This window comes from Myripristis murdjan, chromosome 17 (assembly GCF_902150065.1).
Source record: "Myripristis murdjan chromosome 17, fMyrMur1.1, whole genome shotgun sequence".
In the NCBI taxonomy this organism is placed as follows: Eukaryota; Metazoa; Chordata; class Actinopteri; order Holocentriformes; family Holocentridae; genus Myripristis; species Myripristis murdjan.
This window is the reverse complement of record NC_043996.1, coordinates 27,860,899-27,880,881: the sequence shown is the minus strand read 5'-3', so window position 1 is coordinate 27,880,881 and position 19,983 is coordinate 27,860,899.

The window sequence follows — 19,983 nt, the reverse complement described above, 5'->3', positions numbered from 1 at the left end:
GAAACAAGCCCATACAACATGCACCACCACATACACAGTGCACACATATGTACACACACACAAACATTTCTGATTTACGTCTTTCACACTGGCCACGGGCTGCAGCTCTTTTCTGCCCAACAGTAAAAGCAATTAGTGCTGACATTTGTTTTTGCATCCACATTCCAAAGTTGACAAGTTGCTCCCCACAAACCGAAAATGCGATCGCCATGTGTGTTTGCGTGGCCGTTTCCCAGGCTCCCTTTGCTTTCGCGGCTGCCTGCGATGTTTAAAATCTCTCGGCGCGCACACCTTTCACACACATGCTCGATAGTTTGCCTCGGCTCCAACACGCTGCAAACTGAAAAACACATGGTTGCTATGCGCCGCGGCCGTGACGTGGTGGAGGAACGGCCCCGCGCTCTGATTCTGACTCGGCGACATGCGCTGAAATGTGGCGCACAACCGCCAATTATCTGCGCCGGTGGGACCCCGAAGCATCCGTCATCCGTCTGAGTGACACATGAGCCGCTGAACGTGTGTGTCTGCACACAAGCTGACACATAGTGAGTGGGAGAAAGAGGCTCAAGATGCTCCAACTGTAAAGAATTTAATCTATTTTTATTCTTAAATACGATGCATGTGAACAGTGTGGTTGCAGCTTTGAACAAATTACGCCTACAATAAAGGCTGTATCTCCTTGTACCTCTGCTTTTTCCACATGATTACCGTGCCGTGATTCATCCAAAAGCACCTAACTGCATAGCCACCGCCATTAAACGCTGAGAATTTCCAGCTTCTGTCTGTTTTTAATGGGTTAATCGTGTTTTTATTCCAGCTGACACAGTTATTACACCGTTATTTTTGTGCTGAGTAAGTGTGATTGACTCATCAACCCGTGAAACCAAGTCAATTCCTGTTGCTTGATTTTAGGCACACATGGTTGTGAAACATAAACCCAGTTAAAGTCGCCATGAGCCCCATTTTTCAAACCTCAGCATCAGTGTAAAATGACTTGTTCTGCTTTGTTAAAGTCACTCTAAACAAGACAAGACCACGGCGGCGGCGACTGGTGGCCTCTAAGTCACACTGGCGGTGTTTTTAACGCTGGTGTTTCTCAAAATAAAGACGCATTTAACACCATATTTGTGTTACTTCCCGCCACATGAAGAGTCTTTGCTTATTTGGTCACATTTCTTTTACTGAAAATGATAGATGTATTGGAAATTATTTTTCCTTGCTAGCTGCAAGAAACTCTGAAAGCTTTAGCTGTTTGTGCACTGGAAAAACAGCGCCCTCTTCCTGTTTTGTGCGGTAAAGCAACACCGCAAATTCCCTGCAAAATCCCACCTGCTGGTCAAAAATGCAAAACACAGCGCAGAAGCTACCACAGGCAGTTATCTTGGCAGAGGTCTTGTTTGTTCACAGTATTTATACCAATATCTCTATTTTATTACACTAAAGATGTATTAATATTAAAAATGCAATGCATATAAAAAACATTGCAGTGGCCGGTAGACGTTGCTTAATTATTTGCGGTAATTCTACAAAAAAAATCTCAGAGTCTATGCGCTTCTTGTTGCACCTTGAATCCTTCCTCCTCGGCGATCCAAAAGCAGTGATATGTTTACGGCTGCAGCCACAGGACATGAGCGGAGCATAATTTTCTTTTCCTCCGGGGGGGTTGAGGTGTTTGCTTTCCTCTGCATGTTCTGAACGAGAACAGGCTGTTCATGGAGCACGTTCAGGAAACATTCGACATTTATCTGCCTTTCAGCTCACCGTTACCTCCTATTAAACAATATACAGACTCATTATTGTGCCATACAATGACATGTATTTACACATTTTATGACGAATACCCCCTCCTACTTTATTGATGTATTTATTCTTGTGTTTATTGCTCTCTGTCCTTTTTTTTTAAGGCTTTTTCTGGACTTGATTGGCTTCAGTGTTCCTCGCTTGGTAAACTCCACACGTGATTGAGACGTGTTACGTGTCTACCTCGGAGCGAAAAACCCCTAAAAAAGGAAATACACTTGTGACCTTTGAGCATTTCAACATTACAACCAACCACCGAAACGCAGCTTGATTTTGACTGACAGGCGGCTGGATCGAAGCCAAGCTGTCACTCAAATATGTCTGCCCACCCCCCACCTACTCACACACACACACACACACACACACACATACATACACACTCTATTTCTCTCTCTTTCTCTGCATAAAAACACACACAGTCACACACACTTCCACACAAGCCATTTCTCACACACAAGCTGTTTTTTTTTTTTTTTATTATTATTATTTTCCGACACACACACACTACCAAATGCATACACACATACTATCACATACACATATACAGGCATTCACAAATGGACACTCTCTCTCTTTTACACACACACACACATATGTAGTCCTCAGCCTCTAAACCAACACTGTTTTAGCCTGACAATGGCATTCATTAGAGGAGCCCTCCGAGGTCATAACCCCCCCCCACACACTACCCCCCCACCCTCTCCACGCAACCATCCCAGCACACACACACACACACACATTCACTCACACACACAAATCCAGAGTTTACACAGCCTAAAGTGTCCCTGGTTGATCCCGCCATCCATTTTACTTTCAGCCCAGGTATGTGGCACTCCACATCAGATTGTTAAAGAGGTTTAAGTGTGTGTGTGTGTGTGTGTGTGTGTGTGTGGGAGTGAGTGAGTGGTGTGTATTGGTGGGGGTGGGCAGTGCTCTCAGGTCGTCAGCTGGCCCCCCCCTCGTCCCGCTCTGTTGCTTTTTTGTGCGGCGCTGCTGCCTGAGAGGGAGGAAGGAGGGAGAGATGGAAAGAGAGGGGCTGAGGGGTGGGAGGACGGGGGGGGCTGAAGGAGCTGGAGGCGGCGGGGGAGGGGGGTGGGGGTGGTGTCGAGGGGGGGCTTGGAGGTGGGGGTCAGCTCTCAACCACTTCACCTTAGAACAGAAGACAATCAACAAAAGGCTTTCACTGCCGCCGCCGCCGCCGCCCCCCCCAGCCGGGACTCAGATGACGGGAAATCCCCTGTTAAACACGATGCACCGTCCAGCACTCAAACAGGAGAAATTAATCTGTTGTTCAGTTTCTTATGGAAACAGTGTGTGTGTGTGTGTGTGTGATTTTGTGTATTTCATGGATCATATGGATGTAAGTGAATTTATGACGTTAAATTTATGTGCAAGGTCTCCATCTGACTCCCATTTCTGCTCCACTGTGATATGTGTTGTGTATGTGTGTGCATGTGTGTGCGTGTGTGTGTGTGTGTGTGTGTGTGTGTGTGTGTGTGTGTGTGTGTGTGTGTGCGCGTGCGTGCACATGCGTGTGCTTGCAGTAAGTGTTGTTTACTATGCAAACTCGCCCAGGGATCATTTCAGTTTCAGGACCACTGAGACTCTTGAAACGTGGAATAAACATGTAATTTTATGACTGAGTCTACATGGTTCTCATCATTTTCGTGACTCACTGATAAATCACTGATTAACCCTATAAAGCCTGAACTATGAAAGAATTGGCAGAAAATTCCAATTTTTTGAAATTGAACCATTTATTTAGTCCTATAACAAAATATATATTGAAAATTTTTTTTCAAAAAATATGTTATTACATGGCCTTTCTGTTGTATGATATATGATATGTACTTGAAGTGCCAATGGTATGGTCCAGGGTGAACAGGGGAAGTGTTCAAAGGTATACAACAGTATTTTGGTCAAGTATTGATTAAACTGAAAACAAAAAACAGAATTGAAAATGTGTATCATATATGATACAAATGGCTTTATAGGGTTAATCATGTTCTTATTCCACATTTTATGTCAACTGAGTCTGAACAGTCCTCACTTAAATCAACCCTTAGTGCACGGTGATGTGCACTAAGCATGTCCCTGTGTAGTGCCGAGTATGTGCATAAACTGAACATATGTGTGTGTGTGCTTCAAATAATGGCACAAGCGCCGTGTGTGCTGCAAAAAAGCCTCATATTTATGCGCCGTATGTATATGTGTATGCCTAAACGTTTACACTCGACAGCCACTCCTGCTTTATTGCAAGTATTTGTGTGTGTGTGTGTGCTTCAAGTAGGCGCATACACCAAATGTGACGTGTTGTATTTATGAGGTGAGCTGTGTATGTATGTGTGTGTGTGTGTGTGTGTGTGTGTGTGTGTGTGTGTGCGTGGCACGGTGCAGCTCTATCTCGCTGGTGAAGAGCCACTGTTTGGATGCCTACGGCTGCGTTCTCGTCCTGTTTATCTTCCAGCAGAACCTGTTGCGAGCGGCTCATTAATTGCCATGGGACGGTGCCAAGCGCTCCAGTGACAGATGTTTCAGCTGGATGGCGGCTAATGAAGATCGGCTGGAAAACATCCATCGGACTATCCTCAGGAGGACCCGCATGCTTCATTACGCGTGCATTTATGCCAGAGGCCACCGGATCTGCATTATCAGCCAGCACAGATCCCCGCAAATTTGAAGGTTTCACCCGTGCAATGAGCCCAAGGCTCCTTATTTAGCTGATTAGTGTATTACTGATACATTTTTGCATTCACAGGATGCAATATTGTTGTGTAATTACTCGGTCATTGTTGTCATTATTGGTTTTCCATTAAATGCCCGTTGACATTTTAGCGTTTAATGAAATTTATCCGTAGCTGGAGGAAATGAAGGGTTTCAATTCCAAACCGTTTTGGGAAATGATGGCAGGCGGGAGCACAGATGACTGCAAACTCACAAACAGCCATTCTGCAGGGAAATATCTTTATTTGACTCATTGCTTCAAGAGTAAAATGTGATGTGCTCTTATAGTGGCCATTATTTCCAGCGGGGAATATCTCACATTGCAGTAAAGCTCATAAAATGTTTAACCTAATTTTTCTTTCCTCCAAAAGATGTTCTGCTTGCAGGAATATGTCTTTATCCTCAGAGACTGGAGCGTGTTTATTCAAATGTCCCACAATCCACACAGCCATATATCATGTCCTACACTCCTAAATACTCTCACTGCATAAAGTCTCCATTTTAAAAAGTCATTTACTCACATTGAGCCATGTTTGAATGGCTTTTTGAATCTTGTTTTTCTTAAAACAAGTTAAAAAAAAAAAAAAAAAAAAAAAGCTGCCAGTGGGATGACATAATCCCACTTGTTTCCAATGCTGCAAGTGATCTGCCTTACTCTGCCTTATTTCAACGTATTTATACTTCATATTTCTGCAACTGCACTGGAAACAAATGGGATTATCTTATCCCACCGGCAGATTTTTACACTTGTTTTAAGAAAAAAACATGAAATATGAGACCACGTGACTTGGTGAGATGGAGATTTTTTTGCATAATGAACTAAAATTCTGTATCATACATAGGAGATGGAGGGTTACAAATAATATGTGCCCGTAAGACTCCCCCCCTTTTCTGAAACACATCTCAAGCATTCATGATCATCTGACAAAGAGAGAGTTTTCTTACTAAAACACACTCGCAAGTAGGACATACAGCTAGATTTATGGCCTATTCTTATATTTTCCATTTAAGTCCAGCTCATTAGTTCTCATTATTATCACCCACGGTTAGCGAGGTGACGAAACAGCCGTACAGACAGCCACTCAGACCGGACAGCTTCAATAAATGTCAAAGCCCCACGAGTGGAGCATGAATGCTAATCACCCCTGTGAATACGGCCAATTGATTCTAATTGGTCTGCTTCCAATGGCGGAGAGGAGGCTGAGGGGTTACTCTCAAGGTTCGGCTGAATGGAGGCAGGTCTAATCCAGCGCACAATGAGGCATATGGGACTGTGTCTTTTGGAAAATCTGTGGCTAGGAGAAGGACTAAAGCCCGCCTCTCTGAAGGGCTTTGCACCGAATGGCTGGGAGTGGCCTGGGAGCCCGGGCGCATAATTGACGCGCTGCCTTGCTGCCTGCCTATAAAACATGAATGAATTAATTATGGACGGTGAATAAGGAAGCAGAGTGTGACATAGATAGATAGATAAATAGAAAGGCAATCCCGAGGGGGGGATTGGGTATCAGTTTACACTCATTATAATCTCTGGGAAAACCATCTAGCATGGATTTTCTTAGACTGCAGCCTTAAAGGTGCTACACGTAGCGGCTTTAAACATCAATACACCATCAGCTGAGACCATTCGAAGCCTCTGTTTTGTAGCCGTGATACTGTTTGATTCAAAATTCAAATTATTATTTGCTAGAGCTATTCCCATTTGTCAGGCCTGGGTGCCTGGTTAGACGAGACGACGGCTCAGATCACGACAATCTCATATCAGCTTCATTTTCCCACGCTACAATACCACACCAGATTTTTCAAATGTATTAATCACTGGCTTAATGTGGACAGAGGTTCATAATGATGAAATACATTTATCTAGCTTAGCACAGAAATGGTTTTGAACATAATTACATTGTGCTATCTTTTACAATTATTACATTTTCCAGGGACCACCTGGAATTTCATCAAGGATCCCTGAGGCAGAGATGGGGACTTGAGTCATTGCAACTTGCACTCAAGTCGACTCGAGTCGCTGTTTTAATGACTTGTGACTTGACTTGACAAAAAATAAAAAACTTGAGACTTGACTTGGACTTGGAAGTTTAAGACTCGGGACTTGACTCGACTTGAGACACGATGACTTGAATGACTTGATTGTTGTTCATTTCATGTTTTCAGTTTGAATATAAAATATAAAATAAATATCTCTAGCCTGGAATATTACCCGGTATACTGTACAAGTGCATGCTGGGAATGGTGTTGTAATGATTGGATGACGACCCTGTCAATCAGTTACTAATATCTTATATTCTCTCTCTATTAAGACCGGATTCTGCAGGTAAGATTGTAATAATGTGACTTGACTTGGACTTGACTTGATCTATTACAGGACTTGACTTGACTTGACATGATATAACCTGTGACTTGACTTGACTTGCCCAAGAAAAAATTACTTGGGACTTACTTGAGACTTGAAGGTTAAGACTTGAGACTTACTTGAGACTTGCACATGGGTGACTTGATCCCATCTCTGCCCTGAGGGTCCCTGGACCCCACTTTGGTGACCACTGCTGCAGGATGCCCAGCCAAACCAGAACAGTAGCTCACAAAGTAAAATGAGATACAATGTGGAGATCAGTGGAGGCTCCCAGTTGTCTTAGCAGGTGTCTAAATCATTAACAGTAATTGTACTGATATCTCGAAAATATATATATTTTTTTATTGATGCTTAAATACTACATGCAGCAGCTTTAGGTATTCAGTTCCTTTAAGAAAACAGCAAAACACCTCAGCTCAATCATATGCTTGTACGTCCATGTCCGTACAGATGTTATCCTTGCAGCTACAGCCCAAAATCCATAATGACCTCATTCATGCAGGGTCCAAAAGAGAGAGGCCGAGCCCCAGTTTGCCCATTGTCAGGAGGCTATTAGTGCTCTGATTTCCTGGTCACATCTGAAGAGACGGTGTAGATTTTCACTTGAAGTCTGGCCGGTGCTGTGCAGGTGCCCCGCAGATTCGGTTTCATGCCCTTTATGCAGAGCACTTGCCATCTGCTTGATCTCACTTTGTAGGCAGGTCCGATGGTTGTGAATGGGATCTTCTGCTCGACCTTCATCTTGTTTTCCTCTCTCTCTGAAAGCAGGGCAAAGAAGCAGAGATGCAAAAAAAAAAAAAAAAAAAAAAAAAAAAACAGTGTGAAATAAAATGAGTGCATCATGGACAGGTGAGATTGGAAGAGAAAAGAAAAAGGATTACAAAACAATTTCGCAGAACTTTACATCACATTGTAAGAAAGTCTGTGTCTTTTTGCATGAAGCAGTTCTCCTTGAAATGGTCTGTGGGACATAAAAACTTGAGGAGAAACTATTTCATTAATGCACCGTATCCTTGCACACCATGTCTTTTACCTAGTTTGAAACGTCCCCCGAATGTCAGAAAAATAATAATAATAATAATAATAATAATAATAATAATAGTAATAAATTCTGCACTCCGTCAGGATTCGAATCAGAACACAGAACATGCTTTGGAAGAAGATCACGTAAGACAGTTCTTCTAGGGCGAAGAATTTAAAGCATCCAGCGATGTGTACAGCGTCAAGCGGAGTGCCTGGGGGGGCGAGATGGATGCCAATCTCCCTGCTGTTTTGTCACGCTGTGCCTCCTGTCAGCACACAAAGCTGCCACAGTTACAGCATGTATATGGAGAGTGACACCTCTCGCTGTGGGACTTGGGTAAACACACCACGCACCTGTGTGATTGACGCCCAAGACGCACTTGTGTCGCATGCATGTGGCAGCGGTGCATGTGCCAGCGCAGGTGCTATGTGCGCCGTCGTCATGTTCGCAGGCACGCGCACACGTCGCCATAGGGACGGGTGGGCAAGTGTGACTTCAAGGAGGTTTCGCAGGGAAGAACGGTGACCTCCTCCTCTACTTTGGAGATGATGATGATGATGATGATGATGATGATGATGCACTGCAAAAACTCAAAATCTTACCAAGAATATTTGTCTTATTTCAAGTCAAAATGTCTTATTTCTAGTCAAAATATCTCATTACACTTAAAATAAGACATGATCACCTCAGAAGTTTTTGGACAATTGAAAATTCATTTGAAACAAGTGAAAATTTGCTTGTTTCATTGGCAAAATTTGCCAGTGGAACTAGTGAAAATTCACTTTAAACTAGTGAAAATTAGGTTGAAACAAGTGGAAAATTGCCTAAAAACAAGTTATTTCTTACGTGATCATGTCTTGTTTTATGTTTAATGAGATTTTTGACCAGAAGTAAGACACTTTGACTTGAAATAAGACAAATATTCCTGGTAAGATTTTGAGTTTTTGCAGTGTGAGAGTTAGCTCCGATCAGTTTTATCACTCTCAGCTGATTGTTGTTGATGTCCTGCTTGTGTGTAAATACTGAAAAAAAGAAAACAAGATTAATCCAACAGACGGTCTGGTTTTGAACGCTGCCATGGATTGCAGTTTGCAGTTGATTGCAGCTGAAGAATTTCAAATTCAGGGGGTCCCACGACTGTCTATTTTCACCTAACAATTATTGGTGCTGATTGCTCTGTGATGCCTGCATGTTGTGCTTTTAAATTAAATTTTAACCAGCAAAAGTACAATTGAGATTAAAACCATGCAAGACCGTGTAATATAGAGGGAAACTCACTGGGGAAAAGGTACCAGGCAGTAACAGCCAAATGATGTGAACCATTTTCGGCCAATCACAGCAAACCTCGACATCACAGAGGTTCTTGTACATCTTTCATCGTCATTTGGCGACCGGTCAAAGCAAGCCACGTCGGTGTAGCACTAATCACAACTGCTGCAAAACCCCACGGTCGTCAACTCATCTTGAAAAAGTCATTTTTTCACGATGCACGCACCACAGCTCGCTCAAAAACTAATTAGACAATGACAAACGTATTGAAGACGAGCAGAAAGGTGGACAAGAAGCTTTGTGAAAATATCTTTTGTAATGGAGACGGCACTTCAAAAAAAAAAAAAAAAACGTAACAGACAGAAATTAAGAGTATATTATAATAGGTAAGGAGATGTGAGCCAGCTGTACAACATTGTCTAGGGCCAATGCAGTGGTGGTCAGCAAAAAAAAAACAAAAAAACAGGTAGACGAGTCTCTGGATGCAGCGCAAACAGATGTTCACGGGCAGATTCGTCACGTGCGCCAAAACCTTGTCAGCCGCACGTGTCACCTGCTTTTATTAGAAGGCCCTCGCCCCATTTCACCAGTCAACAAAACAGGAGATAGGAAGCAGGAAATAGAGGATAGGAAACCCCCCCTTTGTGCGCCTATAACTCATCCTAACAGTATCTATCTTGTGTTTTTATGCGCTCTGCTGCGGCTTCCTCTGGGATGAACGCGGCTTTTCTATCTATTTATCTATCTATCTCTGTGCATACATATCTTCAACAAGACTTCATACCCCGGCAAAGCAATAGTTTCAGGTTTAATTTATCTCTGAGAGTGGAAAAAAAAAACATCTTTGTGCCAGTTTTTATTTCAGTCAGAGTTAATTTAACACATCCTGATGGTTGTGATCAGCCGCTGCAGAGCCATATCAGCTGTATGAGTGGGCGAACAGCGCTCCAGTCAACACCATAAACCAAAATTAAACAAAATGAGATCCAAGGACAAGCTACTGTCTGTTCTCTTTTGCCCCACTTTTGTGTGTGTATGTTCATGACTGAACGCAAACACACACACACTCGCGCACACACTTGTGCTGACGTAGCAGAGGTCGGAGAGCAGGTGTTGCCCTGATTTAGTGAATCTTAATGCGTTCGGAGGGGTTAGGCGAGTAACAAGGCCCCATGAGCCCGCTGGCTGGATGAATTTACAGTTACAGCATCAGAAACCGGCAGACTGAAACATCACCCAGAGACTGCGAGCAACACCAGAGACCCAGATGTACCTCTCCGAGTTTGTCTAATGAGAGAAAACAAGGCGTAGTCTGTGCATGGCGAGGCTAAAAATAATTTGGTACCCGCTTGTCCTTGTATTTGTGTGTCAGCACGTACTGCACCGGTGTCGCCGAGACCAATCCCTGTACAGTACATTTATTAAACTCAATGAACTCATCCTGGATCTGTTTTTTCTGCGTTTATGTTTACCAAGGAAGCAGCAAAGTGTGAGGCCTTTCTGTGTTTCTCCCTTTAACCTCTCCTTCTCTTTCTTCTGACTGATTCTCTTCGCCTTTCCCTCTTTCCTTCTCCTCTATTTTAGGACCAATGAACCGTTTTAACACCACTAACAAAACAGCTGTTTGTGATGTTGTTGATTCTCTGGGCCAGTTCTGGTGTTTGGTCCAGGCTTCACTTCAGGTTTTGGTGTCAGACATGGCAGCTTTCTAGAGCCGCTATTTTGCACGTTTGCTCGGGAGAAATCATCACAGAAGATGCTTAGAGAGCAATTTCTCCTCCAGCAATCGCCTCAGTAAACCAGAATACAGTGCAGCCACAGTATATGTTGTGGTTGTAGTAAAGACAAATGGTTAAGAAGCGAGATAGCCCAACTCTGAAGACGTACCGGAGTACGGATTACGAGCTCAACCTAAATTGATATTTTAAACATGGAAAAAAAAACAAAAAACAAATCACTATCTGTTGGCATTCCCTATTCTAGAGATGTTGCTAGGCAGAAAAAAACCTCCGTGTCCACTTATAAGACAGGAAGTGTATTCCGTTTTCATATCACTGTTGCAGCTTGTAATGCGATATATTTATTCATTAGAGCATCTTTGAGTACGAGAGGCAACTTTTTTCTCAATTTGCTCCACTATCACCGTCACCACTGCTCTTTTAATTTGGTGTCATAACTCTGTATGTGTTGTTTTGCTGTTATTGATTTATTTACTGTCAATGTTAGCTTGCTATTTAATTAATGTCCTTTGTGCAGCACTTGTTTTTGAATGTGTTCTATAAATAAAGTTTACTTGCTGACTGCACGAACTGAATGGAAAAAAGTTCAGGCCTGTCCATGCATTGTCAAAATGCATTCTGGGAAATGTAGGAAATCACTAGCTGCAGTGTGAGGCAGGCTCAGGGAAGCGGGTGCACCAAATAACTCAAATACAAAACACATACAAAGTTAACACAGACCTCCGCCACGGTCCCAGCTGGACCTTTAGGCCCTGTCTGTCAAAGCGCCTCTTTTGGCAACGTCCTCTTTGGACCAGTTGACCCATGTCCAACTATCCCGCCACGTTTTGCAGTGTTACATGGATACGTTTGGAAACTACCGCCCCATTGCCATGCGCCGTTGAGGTTGACTGACCCCAAAAATTGATCACTCCTTCTTTGTCCCATGACCAGCCGTCCCACCAAGTGTTGTGGCAATCTGTCCTTCACTTACTGATCCCGCTAAAAGACTAATTATCTATCCATCTGCCTGTCTGTCTGCCTGTCTGTGTATCTGTCTGTCTGTTTCATGCTGGCTCTCCGTCACATACCTCCCATTCTCTCACTGGGACCCATAACTTCATTCTTGGTCGCGCTCCAAGGGGCTCATCGTTGGCTCGACCGGGACCTCATGTATTCAGTTAAACCAATCAAAGATCCATTCATTCCAAAGGCCCATAGTGCCCAATTCATTTCCAGCCAATAATAGGGAATCTGTTGTAGTTTTAATGGAAAAGACCTCTGATTTTTTTTTTTTTTTCCCCTTAAGCCACAGAGCAGCCACGCTGAAAAGGCCCGCAGAGCGAAAAACCTGAGGTAATGCTCCAATAAAAAATTCACAGGCTGTTTACTTTGGACACATAAAGAACGCAGATATTGCACTCTGTAAATTAACCATGCCGCTTTTTAAATTAACAGGCTGCAACTGTTCTCCTCCCCGTCCGTCTCATGGCTCCCGTCGTCGCTCTGACATTTATTGGGAAAAGAGAGGAAGGAGCCGATATATTGAATTTTTTTTTTTTTTTTTCAACCTTGGAACAACCTCCAGGCTGTATGCGGGCTGTAGGTCCAGCTAATTGCCAATGCCGTGTTGCACAAATACCTATTTGTTCCTGCCTCTCCGGTTAATCTGGACATTCGCCGCCAATGTGTTTACAGATGTTGCATGATGTTTCAGTCACTGCATTTCAGAATTAAGCCGAATTTGTGAGGCTTAATTTATTTAAAACTCTGTTTGCGTGCTTTCAGACTAAATATATTTACATTCTAGGGCTTTTGGCTGAAGCTGGCATCCAGATTGATTTACAATGAGTCATTTAGGGACGTCCCGATCAACTTTTTCACCTCCTGATCTGATTTACTCAATATTTAGTATCTTCTAACACTAGTCTGGATTCTGTTTATATATATAAATGTCAGCTACAAACATGAAGGCACAGAAGTGAGTCAAACCAACCAAGAAAAGTCAGTTTAAGACAGATGTCAATTGTTCTGTTTAAAAATAAGCCTACATCATGGCTTTTTCTTTTAATGGACTTTATTGACTGCTTTCAGTTTGCAAAGTGAAATAATTCCAAGCGACCAACATTTCAACAGTGTTGTTTCTCTCTTGAGTAACATCATTTACTGCCACATTTAGTGGAAAGTGACGATTTTTGTCATGGGGTCTTTAGATATTTGGGCTAAATTGGGCAGAAGAGGATGATTATATCGACAGCAGCTGATCTCAATCACATAGAAGTGCCTGGACTGGACCCTGATGCCAATTTGATACTGGCTTGGTACATCCTTCGCTTCATTTCCTCTATCACTCACATTACAAGCAACCAATATGTAATATGTCAGGGGTCCGAGACATTGTACCGTTTCTGATCTTGTAAATTATCAGGAAAGGAAGGTAAGTTTGTTTATGAACAGATTTACAATGGATCAAATTAAGAGATAGGATTGGCAATTCGTGTCTATCTCGACATTATTTTAGAGTGCTGTGTTGTTTTTTTTGGTTTGATTTATTTTCTTTCTTTCTTTATGCATTTGGCACCATTAAATGACTTTACAGCAGTTTTCACAGCCGCTCAGGAGTCAAAAGGTTCCCGAAACAATAGCAGGAGTCTTCTGTTGCTATTGTTGGAGTCACATTTTGATGCTCTTGTAAAATGCCTCATAAACACCTCTGACCGCGAAACTTTTAATTAACTTTTCAAGCAAAAGTCACCACTCATACCAGCATTTAGCACACACTTGAGGTACTGTTCGACAGCTGGCCTGCTGGATGAAAAAATGGCATTCAGTTATCACCGATTTAAAAAAAAAAAAAAAGAAAAGAAAAGAAAAGAAAAAAACATCTTGAACTTTTGTGTTCCTTTATATTACAATGATGTGTTGCTGCTGTTTTATAAAAGCAGTAATTCACCTGAGACCATCATTTACAGTGATTTTATAACTCAGCTTCACATTGCGCCAAATAACGCCTCTTAGCTGTTTTAATATCATTGTAAACTACGGCCTCTCACGCTTTATTGCTTAATTCTCTCTCCAATTTCAGCTCGGGTTTAATAACAGAGTCAGGGATCAATCCTGCGTGTTTTCTTTGTTGACTCCATCTGCGCCTCGGAAGGCCCGTTACTGGGGGAAAGAGGCAAGATTTACAACGCGCCGCTCACGGATTTTAAGGTTTTGTGTCCTGAGCTGTTGCTGCAAGTTGAGCAAGAAATATCATTTTCCACTCCGCTCGGAGCCTGAGGGGAGGACAGTGAAAGGTTTATGGTAAAAAGCTTGAAAAGGAGACTTGGGCCGAGGCCAAGGTCTACAATGTAAAAGAAGGTCTCCATTTTCTGTAAACGGTGCAATCGCACAAAGACAAATCTCCGTCTGAGTCACTTTAATCAAGACGTGTGTTGTTCTGATGTGACACACAGGGTGACAAGACCTCACACACACACACACACACACACACACACACACACACACACACAGTAAAACCCGACACATTAGCCTACTGCACAGACACACATGCAACACCACAACGTCCATTTATCTTGAGGCAATGATTCACTGTCCTCCATAATGGTTAAGAGTGAAAGCACTACCTCTGTTTTAACCGCACTAGTGGCGTTACTCCCATTCCAGTGTGGGATTTGGTTTTTTTTTTTTTTTTTTTTTTCCCTCCCTGGAACTGAAGCTAATGCTAGTTGAAGCCGTGTGGTTGATTCTCTGGCTGAAAACAAGCCCAGACACAAATGCACGGAGACAGACACAATAACACCCCGCGGACGCGTCGACCTTGACCCCTCGACACCATCGATCCCCGACCCCTCGGCGAAGGCTTTCATGACAGCAACAAGTGATCAATACGAACCGACACAGAAAACCGAGCTCGAAAGCCGCAGAGTCCGTTCGCAATCGTCTGATTTTAATTCATCGCGTTTGCGCGCGGTCGTCTCGACTTGACGTTGTGAAACGCGACAGCTAACTTTTGTTTGAGGAATTGCCCGAACGTCCTCTCGTCGTCAATAATGAGCGCTGTTTTTCTCAACGGCGATCATTTTGGAGTCAGGGTAGGTGCTATTTTCCGATCGTGGGGATGTTTTAAGTCCGCTAAAAAGGACGCAAAGGACTTAAGGACTTTTTAAAGATGATTAACCGCTAAGCTTGATGGAGTGTGGATCGATACGGAAACTGAACTGAGAGCCAATGTCAGTCAAACAGCCTCACTTTCAAATTGACCACCATATATATATATTTTTTAGTCAATCCAGTTAAGTTTGGAAGGATTTTGGAAGCCAGAGTGGTCGTCAGTGTTTCCTCAACCGTATAAGCCTTCGACTGCAGTTCAAAATCAGTTAAGTCAATTAAAAATGATGCAAAAAACACGTCCCATCGTATAACACATTTCCTCCTCGAACTGAGGCAGCAACCAAATGAGGAAGAGAGGAAGACGGAGGAAGCAGCCAAACTGATGAGAGAGCGATGATGGATGAGGATTGATTGGTGGGAAGCATCTTATTCCCAGAGGCAGGGCCGGCCTAAGTAGCCAAGATTAGCCCGTCCGGCGTTGAATCACACCACTCGATGGCTCCCTGACGGCAGACAACGCCGTGCAACCGGCGCAGCACTCCCACCTCCAGGGGGAAATTCAGGCACTTTTCAGGGAAAGGAATGTGCTTCGGCTAGGTTCTTTGGTTATTTATTTTGGTCTGGAGAAAGAGTGAAGGCTCTTCTGTTTTCCTGGACGGTTTTGGGACGGGTTTTCCTCTGACTCCGCGTGCTGACACCATGATATGTGCGCTGGAGATGAGAGCTTCGAAGCCACTGTCAGCGCCGCTCTCGTGTCTTTCCCGGCAGCGGCCACTGATGAGGATCCCAGAGACGCGTTCTGCAGAAAATGTTCATGTTCCATGCAGGATTTTTTATGATTTGAAAATAGTAATGTCACGTTATGAAATAGTCGTTTTTGAGTGCTATGGAGTGGTTCAAACCCCTAAATTCTGAGAGTCACTTGTGGTTAGGCCTTTAAGGTTTGGAAAACCATCCATTATCGGTTCATAACCGTTTATTCGCCCATGTTCTGCGGCCTGAGAGAACAGAAGTTCCTCACAGAGTTAGCGACCGAATTACTCCCTGTACTCTTAATTTACTCTGCATCCCCCTTTTCGACGATGTACCCACAAACAAAATATGCACTGCAGAGGTAATTTCAATGAATAAAACATCGACCTCTCCACTTATCCAGGGAGTGACACCGCCAAACAGCGTGTGAGGTTAAAGTGGAAAAGGAAACCAATAACTTGATGCACTTCCCTCCTTTGGAAAACCGAATCATGTGCCCAAACAGTTTCATTCACTCACGCGGCCGGCGGCTGCCAACAAAATGTCACAGGCAGTGAAAACGCAGACACTTGCATGCAGAGCTCCTAACCCGTTCCCCTTTTTCCCAGGCAAAGCGCTGTACCTATGACATACCGACACACAGAGACACGTTTTTACATTCACGTTTTAGATACTTAGCTGACAGCCTCATCCAGAGTGATTTACAAGGAGTCCGACATGACTGCCATGTCAAGCCAAAGGGAATAAAACTCGACTTTACATTTTCTCTCCGCTCCCAGCAAAGTTATTGCATGTACAAAAGTGGATCATATATATACATGTATCTAATAGTATTTATAAGTATGATTAATGTTGATATGAAATCCAAGAGCATGAGCTTTAACCTTTAAAACCAACAAAAAAAAAAAAAAAAAGGGAGTTATCGCTGTTTGCTTTGCAGAGCAGAGTGGAATGAACCCGCATTCCTAGATGGGCGAAATGACAGGCAAATAAAAAAGGAAGGCCGCAGCAGGATGCATTCCTGTCACTGGGATATCCATGTATGACAGAAAAATGCCAGGTAGGTAAAGAAGAGCCAGGGGGGAAATATTTTTAGAGGCCATTTATTCGTGGCAGAGTGAGCCGAACAACTTCATTTCCATGAAAATGTTATTGCAGGATTTTCCCTGTGATATTTAGTGTTCCAGTCAGATGCCAGACGCTGTGGTGTTAGGAATATTCAAGCTGTCAAACAATTATTATCTTAAGGCCAAGGAGTGACAGGAGTGGGAGCTGCAGTACAGCGCCTTAGTTTGATTTGCAACCGCAGAGAGAGAAAGAAGGAGAACAGAGAGAAGAGAGGGAAAAAAAGTGAAAAGAAAGACAGAGGCCAGGCTGAAACCAAAGGAACATGATTTAAACTCTCCTGTGTTTGCTTCTTTACAATAGCAACGGCCCAGAAGGTCTTGCTCATTGCCCCAGTGAGTGAAAATCTGAACACCGTATCTAAAATATACATGCTCCTTCTTTTTTTTTTTTTTTTTTTTTTTTGTTTTTGCAGAAAGCATACCCAGCACAGCTTCCAACTTGCCATTATGCAATCTGCCAACTATTCACAGCATAATCAAATGCGCACAGGAACGCCGTGTGTACGTTTTCCTCAGAGTCCAGCAATCCAGTTACCACCTTTACACTGCGAGAGGCAATTTCCTGTGCGGCTCAGCTGATGAGGTTTCAGAGTAAAAACGGGCCAGTAATTGAATCTCGGAGCTCTTGTTAAAAGCGCAGCTGTCGATGGCAAAGCGCGGTGGAGGCCGAGTGTGAATTCTTGTGTCATGGTGCAAGCGCCGAGCTCCGGCCACATATGCCAGCCATCAGAGCCGGACTGTGGACCGTCTCTCAGCCGAGTCTGCAGGGAAAGCCCTGTGGGGCCCGGGGGCTGCACACACTGCTGCACATGTGTGGACGCATGTATGTTCATATGGCTGCAGACAGACACGATCACACACACATATATAGCAGATGCAAATGCTTTAAGTGCACAGATGTACAGTATACGCTATTAGAGGTAGAGCCACTCTGGAGGCAAAAATCAAGTTATTCAAGTCAAATAAGTGACAAATATGAACAGGAAAAAACAAACTCTGCTCAAAATATAAATAAAACCATCAACATCAAATGATTTCTCTTTTTTCATTCATTCACAACCATGATTTGTAACCGCCATTTGGTGAATACAAAATCTGTATGGAAAATTTGAATTGAGCCTTTAAAAATGCCCAAAAGAAGTTTGTGTTGAATGAATATCTATATGATATGCAATGTTTTGTTCTAGGGGATAAAATAAACCAGGGCCATGTTTGAAGGTGTAATATTTTAGTTACTTTTACAAAATCTTTTTATACAAAATATTTTACATATTTACGCTTTTTGCTCTCAAGCTAGGTCACCTGACTCTGTTGTAGCCGACATTCAAAAAGTAAAGATGTCCAAAGCCATTAGTGATTTTAGTTTTAGTTTTTAGTATTTATTGTAAATATAATCAATACATTGATTTGTAAATATATTTTTAGTATTTATTGTAAATATATATTTAGTTTACCACAGAAAATCATCAGACCACAGCAGCCATCCATCAAGTTTACTGTTGGGGTCCTCCTTCCTAAATGATTAGCATTTTATCAGCATCAATCAATATGAAAAGCAGGTTTACTGAATGAAAAAAGAAAGACAAGGGTGATGTTGGTTTAGGGATGGGTCTCATGGAAAAAAACCTAGAATTGTTAATTTGGCTCAACTTTGCTTTTGGAGTTTCTTGTAACTTTCATTCATATTTTCCATTGGGTTTTCTGACCAGTTTACAAACTTACACCAGACCAGCTCTCTGCTGGAAAATGGACGGGCGATGAAAGAGGTGTGTTCATTTGTGTATTCATATGTTAGTCATATTTAGTCCTGCTTGTTGATTGGTTTAAGCTTTTGTCAGCTAGACCATTATGAGAGTGTGGAGACCGGCTTTCCCTGTCAGTGTGAATGTAAGCAATCACAGCAGATTACAGAATGAAACTAGACGGGTGAGTGGGGTATAAAAAATACAATAAAAAATAAAAAATAATGCAATGAGGATAATATATCTGCTAGCCCAAATGTGGATATCGCTGCGAGGCTTTGCTTGTGCAACTTTTCTCCAAGCTGAGCCCGGTTGGTGGCCCTGTCTCCTAAAAATTATATTCTCAAACAACTAAACCTCACTCATAGCATATTTTTGTCGCGCATTATGTTGGTTTGTAACGCATCACAACAACTTTTGTAATCACTGAGTTTCAAGGCTGTGCTAGGTGGCAACCATACCATAATCAAATACTTTTGGTGGCTAAAGTAACAAAAATGTCTAAAATTCCGCCCAACATCCAATGCAAGATATGTCGATTAGAAGCGCATTTATGATATGTAAGAAACATAATATAGAAATGCAGTTTAGTTGTATGGGAACATAATTTTTAGGTGAATGTTGTGATTGGAGAACAAACTGACATCAACAGACAACACAGACTAGCTAGTCTGTGTTAAGTAAGGGATAATCAATCCATCGGTGTGTGTTAAACCATTTAATTCACACATTCGAGTTGATTACCCCGCCTATACCATGGTCATTTGCCAACAATATGAAGGAAAGAGGAAGACACAATACATGAAGTTCCACTGGTGTGTTTTCCTTCCTGCTCATTAGTTTATCAAGCCGATAAATCAGCTGTGCGTAGAACGGCGATTAAAGCAATACACAGTTTTAACGGAAAGAGTATTCACCTAGATCACGGCGTAACTTCAGTGATCTCATCTGACACTGATGTGGTTTGACAGCGACCTGCTTCAGAATGTGGATTTTACTGATCAAGGACAAAGAAAACCAGGTATCACACTCTCTAACAGGTGAGCTCGAGCGTGTGTGTGTTGTGTAGGCCGTACACACAGGAGGTCCGGTGTAAGTGTGTGTTGGACCGAGTGCTTCCTTAAGTTTTGACTTCTTTCTAAGATGCCGTCGCTGTGCCTTGGCGTCCGTCCGTTCTCCATACTCCACACGGTTTGACGCTGCGTGCTCTGCTGATGAAAATCCTGCTGTTCCTGAGTTGATGTGGTCATTCAACTTCAGCCTACTCCTACGGTTTGACATTGCATATGCTATTTTTTTTTTTTTTTATTCCAGTGCTTCTCCTTCAGAACAGCCTTGCCTTTCCTCG